The sequence below is a fragment of the Vulpes vulpes genome, chromosome 12 (genome assembly GCF_048418805.1).
Source record: "Vulpes vulpes isolate BD-2025 chromosome 12, VulVul3, whole genome shotgun sequence".
Lineage (NCBI taxonomy): Eukaryota > Metazoa > Chordata > Mammalia > Carnivora > Canidae > Vulpes > Vulpes vulpes.
In genome coordinates this window covers 50,831,252-50,849,692 of record NC_132791.1, presented here as the reverse complement: position 1 = coordinate 50,849,692, position 18,441 = coordinate 50,831,252, and the positions used below count along the sequence as shown (strand labels likewise).

Genomic DNA, 18,441 nt, shown 5'->3' with positions numbered 1-18,441 from the left:
TGTTTGTGTGTGTGTTTGTGTGTGTGTGCTGTAAGCTGGCATTTTAGAACTAAGGAGACTTAAGTGTTGAAGCACAAATGGTTTTGGTAAATAGCTGCACTTAGATTTGGTCACCTCTCCTCACTCCCTCCCCCCCCCCCCCCCCCCCCCCCCCCGGCCTTTAATTGTGCATATTTTAATCAGAACACACTTTTGGTCCATATGTGTAAAATTTAACGTTGGCTTCTTCAGCAGGGTTTTAAGCTTGGAAATTTTAGCAATGGAGAAAGCTTTTTTTTTCTTCTTTAATTAAAACCTTTTCAAGAGTCACATGCAGTTGTAAGAAATAATACAGAGAAATCATCTGCACGCTTAACAGTTTCCCCCAGTGATAATGTCTTGCAAAACCATAATAAAAGATCACAACCAGGATATTGACCATGATACAGTCAAAATACAGAACAGCTCCATCACTACAGTGAGCCCTACCTCCCACCCCCCACCCAGCTGCATCCCTAGTCCCTAAAAATGACTATTCTGCTCTCTGATTCTGTAATTTTGAAAGACATGTTTTTTTACTGAGCTAGTCTTGGTGAAGTTGACTTTATTCCTCACAGTACCCTAAGGCCTCTGCCATCAGGCTAGATAGGAAGTTAGGGAAGCTGTAACCTCTGCAGTTTACAGTCAGCATTGTGCCATGGTGGCTAATAGCTCAGGCTCTACAGGCCAAATCCTGCCAATAGGAATTATTAGCCAGGTGACCTAAGACAAGTTGATTAACCTTTGTATGCAAAATGGGGATGATGATAATAGAACTCAGAGGGAGTTAGTAGATCCAAGTACTAAGTACAGTGCCTCTCAAGTTTTAATGTTGCACAGATCACCTGGGTCCTATTGTGCCTGAGAGTCAGCATTTTTAACAAGCTCCCAGGTAATGCTGATTGTTGGTGGTTCTCAGACCACACCTATAGCCAGGACTCAGAAGAGTACCTGATACAGAGTAAGCACTCAAGAATTACTGGCCATGTTTTTCCAGCCTTTGTGTGAAGCTGTGTGGGACAGAAGCTGGCGGAGTGAGCCTGAGCTTCAAGGTTCAGAGCCTGGATTGCCCCCATCTTTGCCAGTCCCAGGGTTGGATTGCAGCCTGAGTATGAAGCTAATGATTGGAGAGTGTGGATGAGCCCATGACCTCAAGTCCCAATCCCCGTACTCTTTCCTATGGGAAGAGACATGGATCAGGAGTCACTTTTCTCTTACTAGCTTCTCCTGCCCCCAGCAATGCAGCTTCTGCATGCTGCTCCCTTCTTCACCTGGGTAAGCAGTAGGGAATGAGAGAAGCAAGACCACCAGTACCCAGGTGGCTGTAAGCACCTCTAAGTTGCCCAAGGTTGACTTGCCCTTCATACATCAGGGAGCAATAATGAGAGTGATAGTTACATCCTGGGAGCAGCTCTGCAATGTGTCCTCCTTCAGTCTCTGTGCCCCAAGTGGCCAGGGCTACCAGTTTTGGGCTGGCAGCCTTGGGCAAGGTGATCAAGGCTGGGACTTCTGTTCAAACAAGTGCCACTTACCTTTCCTTCTGTTCCTCTACAGTCCTCTCCAGCAGTAAGTGCTGTTAACCTATTGTGTGTGTCTTCCCAGTACTGTTTCTTTGGGTGCACAAACATATTAATATAGAAACAGTAGGGAGAAAGAAAGAAAGAAAGAAAGAAAGAAAGAAAGAAAGAAAGAAAGAGAAAGAAAGAAAAGAGAGAAAGAGAGAGAAAGAAAGAAAGAAAGAAAGGAAAGAAAGAAAGAAAGAAAGGAAAGAAAGAAAAGAAAGAAGAAAGAAAGAAAGAAGAAAAGAAAGAAACAGTAGGGATGTCTGGGTAGCTTAGCGGTTTAGCGTAGCCTTTGGGCGTGATCCTGGAGACCCGGGATCGAGTCCCACATTGGGCTCCCTGTGTGGAGCCTGCTTCTCCCTCTGCCTGTGTCTCTGTCTCTCTCTCTCTTTGTGTGTCTCTCATGAATAAATAAATAAAATCTTTAAAAGAAAAAAAAAAAGAAACAGTAATGACTCATCTATACACGTTGTCTCACAACTTCACTTTGCTCTTGTCACTTTAATATAAATCCTGACCCTTATTCACATATGAACAAGCATGGAGACCTGCCTCATTCTCCCTAACATCTATGTACAACAGTATAGATAGACTATAGTGCAGTCAGATCACACTGTAGTGATGAACATTGTGTTTGTCTCTAAGTTTTTAACTTTATAAGTTGCAGTGAACATTCTCTAGGATGGGTTCCTGAGCAAAAGGTAAGAGCCTTTGTGTTTTTGATAGGTGGTACTCTCCCAAAAGGTTATACCTGCCACCATATACCTTCCATTTATAGCGTATACGTCTTCACTCAACACATCCCTGCTATGGCAGGGTATTGTCCAGCCTGTCCCTCATTGTCATTCTTCAAAGGGAAAGACATCGTCTTGTGCTTATTTACAGTTGCGTGTCTGGATTCATGAGGAAGGCAGAGCATCCATCCCTTTTGATGTTTATTTCCCTTCTGCAGTTCATGAGCTCAAGTTTCCAGCAGCCCCTTGGCCAGCTCAGCTCCCCACTGAGGAGGCACCACCAAGGGCTTTGCTCAAGGAGGAGGTAAGCAGTATTTATTTGTTAAATGTAAATACTCTGTGCAGAAGCCGTTGCTATGGCCCCCAGAGGGCTTTCAGCTCATGTTGGAAGAAAGAAGAAAGCTTCTGTATGACACCAGACTCTTTCTGTTCTGGTAACTGTTAATCATCATTCTGTGTCTGCGATAGTACAGCTCCAGCCAGCCTGCTTATGTCCAACAAGAGGCATTCATGGACCCACATGGTCCTGAGGCAGTGTGATACAGCCACTGGGAAGAGCCCTGGACTGGGGGCCAACAGATCCTAGTTGAAATCCCAGCAATCCCTGTGGAGGGCACAGGTTTCATTCCCCCAGCTTTCCTCATCTGTGCCAACTTGTACCTTTGGACCTGCCTCATCCTGTCCTTAGGCCTCATGGCACTGTTGCCCTCTATGGCACTGATTTTATTAGCTGTTCCTTAGTCTCTATAACCATTCTTCTCCCCTTTCCTCGAAGGGTCTTTGTCTGGGTGTCCTCCAGGTCCCTATCTATATGTTCACTTCCTCCCAGGAACACCCACTGAGGTAGCTTCAGTGTATCCCCACTCAGCTAGCTTTCAAAGCACTTTCTGATCTTTGCACCTAGAAATCAGGGTTTTTCAACCTCAGCATTCTTTATGTTTTGAGATAGATAATTCTTTGTGGTGGGGGAGCTCTCCTGTGTATAGTAGAATGTTTAGCAGCATCCCTGGCCTCTTCCCATCACCTCCCCAGTCATAACAATGAAAAATGTCTTCAGACACTGCCTAATGCCTCATGTTACCCTGGAAGACAAAATTTCCCTGTGTTGATGACCACTAATCAAGAGCCATATGGTTTCATCTGCGTGGAAAGCCTTCTCCCATATCTCCCCACCCCTAATTTGTAATTTGGTGATACATTTGAAAAAGCAAATTATAGAAAAGTATGCACTGTGATTGTTATATATCCAAATGAATAAGGACTGGAATAGAATATGCAAAGATAAACATAGTTATGTAAGCTATGTTTCCTTGGGCTACTCTGTGGGGGGTTAAAAATGTGGCTACTTTTTATAGAACTAACCAGCGGTTAGGTATCTCTCACTTCCGCTTGTTACTGTAGGATTCTGGCATCAGAAATTCCTGGGAATGAATAATCTCCCATAGCTCCCCAAAAGAATCCCTTGACAGACAAGTTGCCTCTCCCATGGAATCCCCCCCAGCCTCAGACACCTGTCAGGCTAGGAGATGCCCATACACAAAGCACTTGCCCTGCTGGAGAAAAATGAGGTCCTCGACCAGGCACACTCAGTGACGACACTGTCTCTGCATTCTCTATAAAGCTGTGGATATGTAATTTTAATGAAACGGCTCTTTGCTGCTTAGATAGGTGTTTATGGAAGGCTTGGCTGGGACTCAATCCAAGGGACAGACACTATGACAGACTCCTCATTCTTACCACCTTGGCTTTGGTATTGATCCGGAGTGTCACGCTTGATGCACTTTCAAAAGGGTCTTGGTGGCCTGCCCCATAGCTCTCTAGGCATGCCCAAATGTGTCTGAATCCTGGTGGTGGGCAAGGACCAATCTGGAATGGATACTCCACTGCAGTGGGGAAGTGGGATTATGAATGACTTGTTTTGATACAAGTCTCATTATTATGTTTTAAAAACTCTGATTATTATATTTATAAAAATATCTGATCTACCTTCAAGTCCTGCCTCTAAGACTTCTGGGCTTCCATCCACTTGATCTTTCCTCTCCGAATGTGATGGAATGTTGGCTCTCATGCTTTTTTATAGTCCTGCAATTTAACCCTTGCACAGGACACTCAGTGGGCTCTGCTCAGTAGTATAGTTATTTGGATACTTTTTTCTTCCTCTCTACTGTGTGTACTCCTTGAAGACATAAAATGCCTTAAACCCACTGTGAGTGCCATCACTGTTTGGTGAAACTCCAGCTATATGCCTGGGCTCCATGAGTACTTGATGTTCCTGACGGGCCATGACCTGGCGAGAGAGGCGAACTGCAGGTTAACACAAGGTCCTTCCATGCAACAGCCAGGACATGGAGATTGTAGACCTGCTTTGCCACCATTTCATTGGGGACCACAGCCAGCTCTCATAACTCCCCTATCTTAGTGTCTCATCCATAAAACAGAGGAAACAGCCCCTACACCTGGGATGGGGCGAGACTCTATTTAAGTGAACTGAACCACTGAGAGGAAACTTCTCCACTTATTCAAGGGTTATTTTCAGTAATCTGTGCATTTTAGACCAGGAAATAGTGGTGTGGTTTTTTAGTAAAATACTCCAGTGATCACCTGTCTTTAGATATCTTTCACATAAAGAGCTTATGTTCAGGAAGAACTCAGCAGGTTGGAAGAGAGGATTGAAATCCAATTCCAATCACTCCTGGCCTAGATCCCTCTGTTCCTCAGATGTTTTCCTGTGGTTGTGGGGAACATCTAAAGCAGGGACCAACTTACAGCCATGACTGAAATCTGGGGCCCTTAGTCTAGGACACGAGGGCTTTAGCAAATTCTGATTTCTCATAGAAGCCTGTTGTTGAAGAGATCAGAAAGGGACAGTTCTTGGGGGCAAAACCTTCCTCCTTTAGGAGCCCAGCTGCGAGTTGTGAGTGACCTGGGGATTTTAAGTCCTGCTTATCAGGAGAAGGAAAGCTGTCTTCTTTGAGTCCCACTTTGCTGATTTTGGAGGAGCAAGGGCACAGAGGGTATTGACGCCAGTGCAGGGAGGAAGGAGTTTGGGTGGGAAGTGTGGCTGTAACAATGCCTTGCTCATCCACAGTTACTGGAATGAATTTACCATGAATGGGTTTCCCAGAAAACAATATCAGCCCTGTGAGCAGATTTTGAAAAAGTATAATCGTCTGGGAAGGAAATGTTTCCAATGGGTGTCACACCTTGTCTGGCTTCTTAAAGGGAGTACGTGAAAAGGCATTTTGCTTCTGCTGTATTTCGGCCCATGCCTTCCACCAGAGCTTTAGCTAGTCTCACGCGTTCTGAAACATGTCCCATGCTTTTCTGTGTGAGCCTCAGCACCCTTGGCAGCCATCTGTATGCTGTGCATCTTCAACTCTGTTTTCCTAAAAGCATTCTGCATGGCATCTGGCACCCATGGTGAGTGCCAAATAAATGTCTTTGAAGGAAGACTCAGTCATAAAAACCCCTGCTGTTTGCAAGTTATGTCCAGTCAGCGAAGCGCTGACATAGACTCTTTAGAAACATCTTCCCGGGGCATCCATGAGGGGAGTCTTTGTTGTTTCACTTACTCACCAACATTCATTACCTCTTCCTCTGTCCCAACACGATGCCAGCATCAGAGGCATACAGACAAATCAGATCTGGTTCCTTCCCTCAAGGAGTTCCTAATCTAAAGTTAATATAAAGAAAATGAACTCAATTCAGTATGGCAAGTGTACTGCTGAGGTGTGTCCTGCATGACATGGAGCGTAGAGAGGCATTTTAAATTTCTTTCAGATTTTCCACCATTTTTCTCTCTTCTCTCTCCTCACTGCTACTTCTTGATATACTGGGTACCCCTCTTTCATGCCATCCTCTTTCCCTCTTCTAACCTGCTTTTTCTCATCTGCTCTTTTCTAGGAAATTGGTTGAATTTGTATCCTTTCTTTACAGTACTGAGTTTCCACTCTGCCTAGCTGCATAGTACAGGCACCTGGGAATCCCTTCCACCCCCATACTGCATCCTATGCTCAGAGATCTGATATAATTGATCAGAGTAGGTGCCAGACTCCCAGATGATTCCTCCATGCATCCAGGATTTAGAACTGGTTTACAGACAGTTAGAGACTTGGGGATGGCCCTAGTCCCACTTGTGGAATTAAGTGCATGTGCTTTGTGACAGCTCTTTCCCAAGTACAGAATTGATTTTTAAATCTCTGGAGGTTGAATACACTACCTTGGCCTCTCTGCAGTTGTAGAGTCCAATAGTAGAGTGGCCCAAGGCCAAGAAATGGCCCCATCTACTCTCCAAGATATTGAAGCACCTCATAAGCAGTCATGATATGGTTGAGGTAGTTCCTAATCAAGTGTTTAAAATCTCAGCTAACCAATGTTGGTGCTAACAAGGGGCCAGAGATTTGATCATAATTGCCAGATCATCAAAACTCAGGAAGGAGTCTCTAAGACCTGTGCCTTGAGAATGGAATATAAGCTATTTATATACTCAGAAGAGTTCAATGTAACCTGACATCCATAAAATGTATCTAGGAGGGCAAAGTTACCAAAGTTAGTGATGATCTGTCACCTCCTATTTTTTGAGATTTTCTCTCACAAATCAGCCTAGTCAGGCTCTGGCTACATCCAGCTGTCAGTGATGGGAGTCATTAGAGCAGCCCCTCTGGTGCTATTTGGCATGTTCATATCAGATTATTTCAGTCAAATAGCCAACATTTAATGAGCACCTACTATGGGCCTGGCATAGAGGAGCATGGACACGGATCAACACAGGTGCTGTCTTTGAGGCACACCTCATGTGAGACGTGCTCTAACTATTCTAATGTATGAAGAGTGAAATCATAACCCATGAGATAACTCACAGCTGTCTCCTCCGGCTGTGGGCTCACACAGAACAGCACACATGAGCTGAAGACATCAACAAACAGGAAGTGCTTTAGGGTTCTGTTCTCTAAGCCTGAAAAAACACAGTGTAATTAGCATGCTTTCATCTAGGAACAGGTAATGCAAAGAATAGGCAAAGCAACTTATTTATTGATTTTATTTTTTGAGAGTGAGAGAGAGATAGAGAGGGCACATGCATCAGAGTGAGGGCAGGGCAGAGGGAGAGAAAATCTCCAGCAGACTCCCAGTTGAGTGCAGAGCCCATTGCAGGCTGGGCTCCATCTCACAACCCTGAGATCATCACCTGAGCCAAAACCCAAGAGTGGGACACTTAACCAACTGAGCTACTCAAACACCTCTAGGCAAAGCACTTTAATGTAACAAGTATGTAATTGAGTGTCACCTGTGAAGGGGAAGGCAGAGAGGAAATACTCATGGTCTGTGACCTTCAGAAAGTCACAGCTCGATTACAAAGGGAAGACAAGTGCTTGTGTTATTCTAAAAAAAAAAAAAAGAAGAAGAAAAATTAATACTGGCAGCTACCCTGTGGTGAGCACTCAGTATGTACAAGGCACAGGACTCAGTTCTTGTCATGCCCACATATCACACCCACACATTGTCAGTGTGCTTTACCTTTGAGAATACTGAGGCCATGGGAGGTCACCTTCTGTGCCTAGGATGACACAATATAAGGAACCTTTCTGCCCAGCTTTTCTTGTCCAGCCTAAGAAGAGAGACATGAAGATTCCCTGGGGTTAGAGTAGGAGAGGACACACTGGCTTGGGGATGGATTGGGTTCTCCCCGAAGCAGACCCGGGACAAGGTTGGAGCACAAGTAGTTTATTGGGAGTAGTGCTGGTAGAAGTAATGATGTGAGGTAGAGAAGGGAAGGACACCAAGTCAAGGTACATAATCCAGGAGTTCCTTCTGTGGGCAACTGAATGTCAGTTGCACTGGGGCATTCAGTAAGATGATGCATGCCACACCTCAGAGTTATGCTGAGTGGTGAAGAAGCTGGAGATATTTGTCATCATGCCACCACCCATCATTATTTGAGGGCTGTTTCCAGGAGCATTAACTCTCCAGTAGTAAAGAGCTGACATTCTCATGGGCAATCTAGGTGAGTGCATGGCTCTATGCCTGTCTCTGGCTGTGGCCTCCGGAGGCCCAGGGATGAAGGATGGTAATGCAAGTCCTCACCCACACATCTACTGGGGTGGCACCATGTTTTCTTGAGCTTGAAGACCCACATCCCTAGCTCCTCTTCAGAATTAGAAGTCTCTGGGCTCCTTCGGGGCAAGTTCCTTCCCTCAAGGAGTTCCAGCAGAGAGAAACTTCTTACCCATAAATGAGTATGAGTACTTTACAAACCTTCTTTCGATGACCAGAATGATGTCCCAGCAATTCAGAGATCAATGATCAGGAGTTGAATTAGTAAGCTGGTGTAGAAGCCCTTGGAGGCAAGTTTTCTAAGCCATACTGGATTTCAAGGCAGTGGACCTGGATTTGAGTGTCAGCTTGGTGCTATTAGCCAGGCCAGTCTCTCTAGGTTCTTGCTGACTGGCTAGCCTGTAGCATCTCGTCTCACCCAGTGCAGATCTGGTATGTCCTCTGGGGAACGCAGGGCAAATGACTCGTTGTGGACCCTCTTTTCTGCTCATGAATAGAGCTGCTGCCAGGAGGCCTCCCAGAGCTGGATCCCAGGCACTGCACTGCAGTCTTGTCCAGGGACAGACACAGAGTGGTGGAAAGAGGCATGGGTTTGGGAGCCAGGGGTGGGGACAGAGCCCTGCTCTGCAGTTTACCAGCTGTGTTGCTCAAGACAAAGCATTTTGTCATGTTGAGCCTCAGTTCCCTCATTTATAGAATGGAAACAAAACTACTCACTTTTCAGGGCTGTTGTGAGAATGAAGTCAGCCAGTACACACGTGCTGGTTTGCACGGTGTGCAGTACATAGCAAGAACTCTGTAAATGTTAGCTACTTGTTATCATCACTTTGCCCCAGTAGGGATCCCCCTCAGTGCGGGCAGGAGGGAGCACTCCAGCGCTTTGTGAGCCTCCTGGAAGAAGTCCTGGTGTCATGGGAGCAGATGCTCTTTGCCTGTCTCCGGCTGTAATTGTCAGGCTTTGTTCTCTTCCACAATTAGACATATCGGGTTCAAAAGAGACATTGTTTCACACTAATGAATAGATTAATAGCCTCCCTCCCCAGATGTAGGGGACTTTATCAGCCTCTTGAAATGTTGATGATGTCTCAGAGAGAGAGCTTTAGGGAGCCACTCCTAAATAAGTCATTCATCCCTGCCATACCTGAGCCCCACCCTTGGCTGAGAGGCAAGAGCCTGTGGCTGTGGGACATGAACTGCCTGGGGATCAGTCAGGGGGCACATGCAGTGAGTGCCCATGGACGGGCCTCTAAGCAGCTGTATGGTGAAAAATGAAGAATCTGACTCTAATAATAGAGGACAGGATGAGGGCTGAAGGATTTGGAGAAAGTTATGTATTTCAAGCCTGGGTTCAAGTTTGCAACCCAGAGATGTGCTTAGCAGGCCTTGCATTAGACCAGAGGGTGCTGGGCAAGCCCAGCTCAGGAGTTGGGAGGCTGGCGGTCCCCAAGGAGCTGGTGGACACTGTGCCCTTGTCTTCCCTCTCTGGGAGACCTGCTTGCCAACATGGTGCCCTTGGCTGAGAGTCACTTGGCTTGGTGTCAGCCTCTAGGCCTGAGCATTCTTCATTCCACTTCCCGCTCTGATGTGGTATGTAGACCACTCAAGTCAATGTGCTATGTGTGAAGAGCTCCTCCTTTGTCTTTCTAAGGAAACCTAACCAATGGTCTGTTTCCTTTATCTCTGAATGCATATTCCTGCTGTCTTGGGTGGGGGGAGGGCAGACCCAACAGCTGGCAGATAATCCCTACTCCTATCTTGGGGGGAAGCCCTGGCCTGTCAGCATTTGATGAGATGTGACACTTTCTCACTTTCCCTGCAGATCAGCAGCCTGGGGAGGAAGCAGGACTTATTTAGGAGAAAGGTATTTCCAAAAAATTAAAAATAGTATCAGAGCCTTTTAACAAACAGAACCAGATTTCAGATTTATTCCTCTGCTTTCACCATAGATTCGATCTATCCTGAAATGAGTGATTTTTTAAAAAATTATCTATCAGATCACACAACAGAAGGCATTAGGTTTTTTTCCCCCCTCTCTCTCTAGAGTTAACATTTTAATTTTAGAGACAGTTTTAAAAGAAAAACACTGACACCAAGGTATCTAGCATTTCATGAGAAAATGGTGAGATTTTCAAAATGGGGAAGTTTACCAGGCTGGCCCCCTTCCCCCCACCCCACCCCCCACCTCGCCCCTGGTTTGGCCAATTTGTAGGAACTGACCTTCTCAGAAGGATTGGAAGTCTGAGCAAAGCCAACTACTAGTTTCCAAATTGATTTTCTAACCAAAATTGGAATGGTTCTCAAATGCTCCTGGGATTTGGGGCTATTAATATTGAAGAACAATGAGAAGGAAAAAGTGAGTGTGTAAGAGGTGATTTATGACCAAAAGGAAGTTACGAGCTCTGAAACTTGTATGCAACCCAATCACAGAGCCCTCTGGAGAAGTTCCAGAGAAGAGATGGAGAATGTAAAGGGAGAGCGTTTCCGAGGGATATTAAAGCTTATAAAAGGAGGTAATGTGGGCTTTGGGCCCAAAATGAGCCAGCGAGGAGCTGACCATGTTGAACTGCTCACAGCCACAGCAGGTTTTGTGCAGCTGTCATCAGTGCCTGAGACCCCCCTCCCACCGCAACCCACCCTCCCCCCCGCCCAAGTCTTTCTTTCTATTTATTTCTTACCATTAGTTCATCACCAAGCAGGTTAAATGGCAGGAAGAGAGTCTCCCCGCCAGAGTGTTGGGACTTTGACCATTGCTATTCAAACCTGTGGGCTCATATCAGGTGTCAGGTTCTTAGGTGTCAAGGCTGAGGCTCAGCTGCTAAGCGTTAAGACCAGGCCAGAGTGGAGGTGCACAGGGCAGGACGGTTGGGCAGTCACAGCCTGGCCAGGTGTTCTGGGAATGGACACTTAACCCCAGCCTTTTTTTCCCCTCCCATAGCTCTTACAAAAGTTATTATTATTTATAGTTTTACTGGGGTAGAATTGATACAAAACAAATTGCACATATTTAAAGTGTACAAATTACACACTTTCCATATATACATATATGCATATAGACATGCACATATACATGCCTTTACATGAAGGACTAAAGGAATCAGCTAATCCATGGGGTACTTTGCCTATGAGCAGGGCATTCTCATGGGGGTGCACACCAATCACATCCTTTGGGGGGATTTGGAACATTTCCTCCAAGAGGAAGAAAGGGTGCTGAGATGGGCTTCTAGCTATCACCACTCCTTGAAGGACAAGAGGTGAGACTGTTTGCAGACAACCCAACTGCCTCAAATAGCCAGGTAAGGGACTTTTTATAAAAATGAACAGTAGGTGAACCCATGCCAATTGCACTGCTGGGGATTTACCCCAAAGATACAGATGCAGTGAAACACCTGCACCCCGATGTTTATAGCAGCAATGTCCACAATAGCCAAACTGTGGAAGGAGCCTCGGTGCCCATTGAAAGATGAATGGATAAAGAAGCTGTGGGCTATGTATACAATAGAATATTACTCAGCCATTAGAAACGACAAATACCCACCATTTGCTTCGATGTGGATGGAACTGGAGAGTATTATGCTGAGTGAAATAAGTCAATCAGAGAAGGACAGTCATTATATGATCTCATTTGGGGAATATAAAAGTTAGTGAAAGGGAATAAAGGGAAAGGAGAGAAAATGAGTGAAAATATCAGTGAGGGTGACAAAACATGAGAGACACCTAACTCTGGGAAACGAACAAGGGGTGGTGGAAAGGGAGGTGGGCGGGGGGTTGGGGTGACTGGGTGATGGGCACTGAGGGGGGCACTTGGCAGGATGAGCACTCGGTGTTATGCTATATGTTGGCAAATTGAACTCCGATAAAAAAATTTTTTAAAAAATGAACAGTAGGAAATAATCCAAAGGGGGCAAAAATGATGCCCTCGTGCAGTTTTTTATTTTATAGATTTAAAACTATTATACCACCAGGATCTCATCGGGGAGGTATAGCATATCTGGACTGTTATGATTATAACTAATCATCACTAACCAATCTGCTTCTTAGAAGTCATGCTGTGGGGAACCCTGGGTGGCTCAGCGGTTTAGTGCTTGCCTTCCGCCCAGGGCCTGATCTTGGAGGCCCAGGATCAAGTCCCACGTAGGGCTCCCTGCATGGAGCCTGCTTCTCCCTCTGCCTGTGTCTTTGCCTCTCTCGCTCTCTCTGTGTGTCTCTCATGAATAAGTAAATAAAATCTTAAAAAAGAAGAAGAAGAAGAAGAAGAAGAAGAAGAAGAAGAAGAAGAAGAAGAAGAAGAAGAAGAAGAAGTCATGCTGTGGCTAAATGGGAGAAGGAGGAAGGGATTCTCAGCACTGGAGGACTATGGCTGTTTCTAAGACCCGAAGTCCCTCTGGGGAAGCCTCTGAGGGGTCGGCCAGAATGGCTTTCCACTGTTAACACTACTTCTGCTTCCAGCATTGATCACAGACCTCCACTGCCCAGATGATGCCTCCAGATAATGCACATTGCTGCCAACAGAATGTAAATGGAGAAAATACCGTGGGTTTAATCAGCGTTGGCCAAGGAATGGGGGGAGGGCAGGAGTGCAGAAAGGTCTGGGAATGAGGAGAGATCTAGTACATGGAGAAGAGTCAGGCCTCATAAAGGCATTTTATGGTGTGGCTAGGACCAGAATTGTTGGCATCAGATATTTACTAGTCTCCCAGGATCTGCAAGAGCTGAGAAGTGCCTCCACTCCCAGTCTCCTTCTGCCAACTGGCATTCTTGCTGACTTAGCAGTTGCTGAGAAATTTTCCTCTGATCTCCCTTAGAATGTTTCAGTTATATATTCATAAATGGGATGAGGAAGAAACTTCTAAAAGCAAGGGCTTGGCTCACTGTGGAGGCAGAAGTTCTCTTTGGAGGAAGCATCTGGAAAAGCACACCACCAAATATGTGTTGAAGAGCTGGGTGGTCAGCAGCACCAAGGCGGGGCAAGGCCAGGCATTCAGATGTCTTCCCAGAAATGGGCCTGGTGGGAAGGTCAGCTCCATCATCATCAAAGTGCTCCTGACCAGAGACACACACTACCCTGTACTTTCCAGTCCTCTGAACGGTAATTCAGGTTAGCGCCAAAGGCCCAAGTTCCCTTGGTGATGCCTGCACTTTGTAAGCAGCCCTGACAATTGCCCAAGGAGAGATGCCCTACCAGAAACATTTCTCCTTCCTAGCCCGGCTTGGATTTAGGATGTCTTTGTGGGGTTTGAAATGGAAAAGGAGTAGTGTCCTCCCTGCGGTATCAGCAGGCCAGGGAGTAACTCAGACTCTCTGGTTTCAGGCTGGTGGATACTTCCTGCTGAATGCTGGCAATTACCTAATGATTGGAAGAGTCTGGTTAGGTTTTTTAAAACCTCTTCTGCTTTCACTTTAAGGCATTGTTACTTCCTTTATTTTGTCAATAGGTAACATATGCTCATGATACAAATTTCAAAAAAACTAAAAGGGTCTTCTTCCCTCTTAGCCCGGCCCCAACCACTGGGTCCCCTCCCCAGAGTTAATCCATATTGCACATTCTTGCATATGCTTCTAGAAGTATTTTTTGAACAGTTAGGCAGGCATGTAAATGGATAATCTTTCTACCCCTACTCCCATTCCTCCTCCCCTCCGGCCCTCAAGTGGTAGCCATAACAGTTGGTTCTATGGAAACAGACTCTAAGGTAGAGATTGGCAGGCAAGAGCAAACACCTGTGAGGAAGAGTGGGAAGCAGGGTTGACCAGAGGGAGAAATTCTAAGTGCAATGCTATCATAACAGGGGCTCAGCCCCGCAGGGAGCTCTGGAGCCAGAATGGCCCTCTGAGTTGTCCCAGTGTGGGATATGAGGGGGCAGGCCTTTGATCAGTCATTGCAAATAGGCATAATCTTTTGTGAGGCTTCTCTCTTCAGCACTGGGCAATCCCCTGGAGAGGAACTTGGGGTCCCTCCAACACTCCCAGCAGCTGTCAAATCTGGATGAGCCCACCCCAGCACCCACTTTACCAGCATATTATGCACATTGCTCTTACATGACTTTTTTCTACCTTATAGTAGATTTTGATTGTTTTACATCAGTACATAAATAGCTTCTATACTCCATTTTTTATGGCTGAAGAGTGTCCATTGTGTGGGCATAGAATAATTTAAGTTCTCCTTTGATGGACATTTTAGTGTATTAGCGTTCTTTCAGAAGTACATCCACTTCTGTATGGATTTGTCTTTTCACACATGTGCAAGTATATCCTATAGACAAATTGCATGATCCAAGAATATGCACATTTTATTTTGGAAGATACTATCCAGTGCCACCCACTGAGGCTATATCAGTTTACACTCCCATCAGCAATCTATGAGCTTGTCTGTTTCCCCTACTGTTGCCAATACTATGTTATTAAACTATTTTTCCCAGTCTGAAGGGTTGAAAATAGTTTGTCGTGGTAGTTTCAGTTTGCATTTCTCTTTTTATGAATGAGAGTGTCTTTTTGTTAAGTTTAAATGCAATTTGCATCACCTTTTCTGCAAACATTTTAATTACAGCCTTTATTTGATTTTTCCTTAGTTGGCCATTTTCTTATTGATTGGTAGAAACTCTTTCATAGGATGAAAATCAGAACTTTGTGATATAAATTGACAAGTTCACCCTTTAACCTAGGTAGACACAGAAACTGTTGTATATTTATGGACCTTTTGAGAAGGCAGTGAGACCTGCAGTTTCTCTGGAACTTTTCTACCTAGGCTTGGTTTAGTGTGATCTACCTATTTCTCATCTTTCTCTCAGGTGACTGTCCCGGGAGCTATAACACCCTGAATTTGGGTAGAGCTTCTTGTGGAGCATACTCTTCATTTTCAGAGGCACTGGAATTGGACAGACCTGGGTTTAAGTCTTCTCTTTGTTATTTAACAACTATGTCATCTTGTTATTAGCCTCTCTGAGGTATAATTCCTTATATGTACGATGGGGGAAATAATAGAGATCTCAGGGCACCTGGGTGACTCAGTTGGTTAAGCATCTGCTTTCAGCTCAGGTCATGATCCCGGGGTCCTAGAATTGAGCCCCACATCTGGCTCCCTGCTCAGAGGGGAGTCTGCCACTCCTTCTGCTGCTCCTCCCCCTGCTTGTGCTCTCTCTCAAAGAAATAAAATCTTAACAAAAATAATAGAGATCTCTGTGGGTTGCTGAGAGGATTAAATGCACTAATGTCTAAACTACTCTATATGTCCCTCTTTTACCCCTCCGCCCTCCCCTCTCCCTGGCACTCTCCCTCTTGCTGCTCCCACTCCAGCCACACTGAGCCTCCTTCACTTCCTTGGAGACCCATGCTCAGGCTAATGCCCACTTACCCTGTAAAGTCTCAGAGTAGTCTCCTCAGAGAAAGAAACAGCTTTCTCTGGCTCTCTTGTGTGAGTCTGTTGCTCCCTCCAGGATCAGCCCTGGCATGCTGTATTACAGCACATTTTAGGCTTCTCCTTTCCTTCCACGAGTGTCTCTCATTAGACCGAGAGTACTGTGAGGGCAGGACCACTGGATCTCTCCCCTGGACTCACGTTTACCCAGGAGGCATGCAGTAAAGGTGTGCTGGAGGACAGATGGATAGTTAGGATAGTTAGATGGACAGCTGAATGGAAGAATGGATGGATAGATGGGTGGATGGGTGAAGTGTGTGGGTGGGTAGGTGGGTGGATAGATGAGCTGCCTGGGGGTCACACGTGATAACTCTGGGAGGGGCTTCATTTATTTGTGAAGGCTCTGACTTAGAAAGAAAGAAAATGCTTTCTACAAAGCAGTAGAAACCTGACAAGAACAACTTCTCAGCAGAACCCATGCCATGATAACTTTTTCTTAAATGTGCTAAGAAAGCATGACTGACTGGCTTGGCTCACCCAGGCTCTCCATACCTGTGAGGCTGAGTCTCAGTGTCCTTGCGCTGTCAGTAGCAAGCCCTCAGGGAATTTAGGAAGAAAGCCGACATTAAAGAATCTCACTCTTCAGAAAGTTTACCTGCAGACTGAGTGAGAAGGTGAGCACTTTACCACCTATTTGAAAATCATTAGGTGTGTTTTTCTATAAAAGTCATAATCTATCAAAAGATTAATCCTCAGATTTCATGGTTGCACTTAGAATTGGGATGTTTATACATGGAAAATGCTTCATTCACTGCCAAGTTGAGTAACATGGTGTTCAGATGAATGAGATTTCTATGAAACTGAGGCTGGGTATTTAAGTCCTCATTTTATCTTTCCACTACGGTTACTTCGAAGCATTTTTGAAATCTTTCTTTTGCAATTTCCTTCAAATCAACTTCGGACAAGTCTTATTTTTTTCTGTTACTGTTTTTACAACAATATGTTCCCTTCCCTGCTTAGCAAATAGAGCATCTCAGACACAAGTCACCATTTCATAAAGACTCAAAGACTCAGGCTTGTCTTTTTAAATAGGCATTATTTTCCTGAGTTCTTATATTTAGGAATGTTTTCTGGGGCTCCTGCAGTAAGCAAGGCTGTTTGGCTCTGCAGGAAGTGGCCTCTAACTGCCATGCCCGCTACCAAAAGTTCTTCTCCACTTTGTTACCTTTCCCTTCTTGTGTCTGCCATTGTCCTGAGTGCGTCTCTTGTGGTGCAGGGGCTTCCTGAGAGCTACTCACTTCTCTGTGGCTTTTTGATACAGCCTTTGTGGGCATAGCTGAGAGGTTGACCTTACTGGGGGCCTGGTCTCTAGATCATAGAGACGTCCCTACAGGAGATTATGCCTGAGCAACCAGTGTTCTAGCGATTAATTAAGGTTGCAGGGATGTCTGTGAAGGTACCTATCATGGAACAGTATGTTGCAACTTGGAAAAAAAAAACCTACACCCCCCAAATAAACACCAATGGAAAGAAATTGCTCAAGAACTGATTCCATGAGGGAAGGTGGAGATTGTTATCCAGGGAATATTGATTCTGACATTCAGATTTATTGTAAACGTGCCAAAAGCAAAGGCTGAAGTACCAGCACTCTGCATGAGGAGCAAGCACTCGTCCCCTGCAACAGGACTCGTGAAAGTTGTCTGCCTCTGTGGGCCCTGTGAGTTCACTGAGAAGCAATGGTCTCTGTCACTTGTGTAGCGAAACGAGCAGTAAGTGGTACTGTGAATGGATATGCTCACCACCTGCCACCCCTACCTCAGCCTGGCTGAGCCCTCAGTGGGGGTGGATGTCAACAGGAGTCAAATTGGCCAATATTAACCCAGTCCCGCTCTATTTCGGGTCCTCTTAAACAACAAAGTTTGAAGAGCTAGCCGCTGTCCTCAGGGAGTCTATGTCTTCTTGGGGACCTGGGACTGTGGATTGGGGAAGGAGTGTGGAGCACTGGAGAAAGAGCCCTGGTTTGGGCCAACCAGGCATTTGGTTCAAACTAGGGTGACTTAGTTTGCCTGGGACTGAGGGGTTTTCCAGGATGAGAGACGTTAGTGATAAATCCAGGTACGACCTGGACAAACCAGGATGACTTGCTCACCCAAAAGTTGCTAAATCTCCTTGGTGCCTCAGTGTTCTTACCTACAGAATGGAGGCAGTAACACCAAACCCTTGAAGTTGATGTAAGAGAGGGCAGAAGGTGATTAGATTTGTAAAGCATGTGGCATGTGGGATCTTCAGTGTATGAATGCTGTAAGACATCAGAAAGGGTCAAGATTCACACGGAGCTGTGGAACCATTCAGGAAAGGACGCAGCCAGCATAAGCCAAAGTGAACTGGGGAATACTCTGTGGAGGGAATTTGCTCCAGAGAGCTATGCTTTAAAGAGCAGTGACACTTGGTCCCAAATTATGCAAGGAGATTTGATTGTCTTGGAATAAAATGAGTGGCTCTAGAAATAACTTCTTCCTGCTTCAAGCCACTTAAGTTCTGCAGGATTTAGCTACTGCTCTGCTGTGATTCTCAGTTGCCTCTATCCCCCACCCCAACCTGTCCACTCTTTTCCTTGGGATTTGCTTCTGCTGTGCCATAGGCCGAGTCCCCCTTCTCTAAAACACCTGCTCATTAATTGGCCACCCGCCCCCTCCCCATGAGAGGTGTCTAGTGAGACAGGATTAGG

The 18,441-nt window shown here is 45.5% G+C and overlaps 1 long non-coding RNA gene across 1 annotated transcript in view; it reads left to right on the top strand.

The window, feature by feature from the left end:
* The window catches only part of LOC112917034 (uncharacterized), a 146,940-nt gene that overhangs the window by 94,434 nt on the left and 34,065 nt on the right, over positions 1 to 18,441 (top strand). Inside the window, exon 3 of the long non-coding RNA XR_011995574.1 lies at positions 2,466 to 2,618. This is a non-coding gene — a long non-coding RNA (uncharacterized lncRNA). The remainder of the gene's footprint in view (positions 1 to 2,465; positions 2,619 to 18,441) is intronic.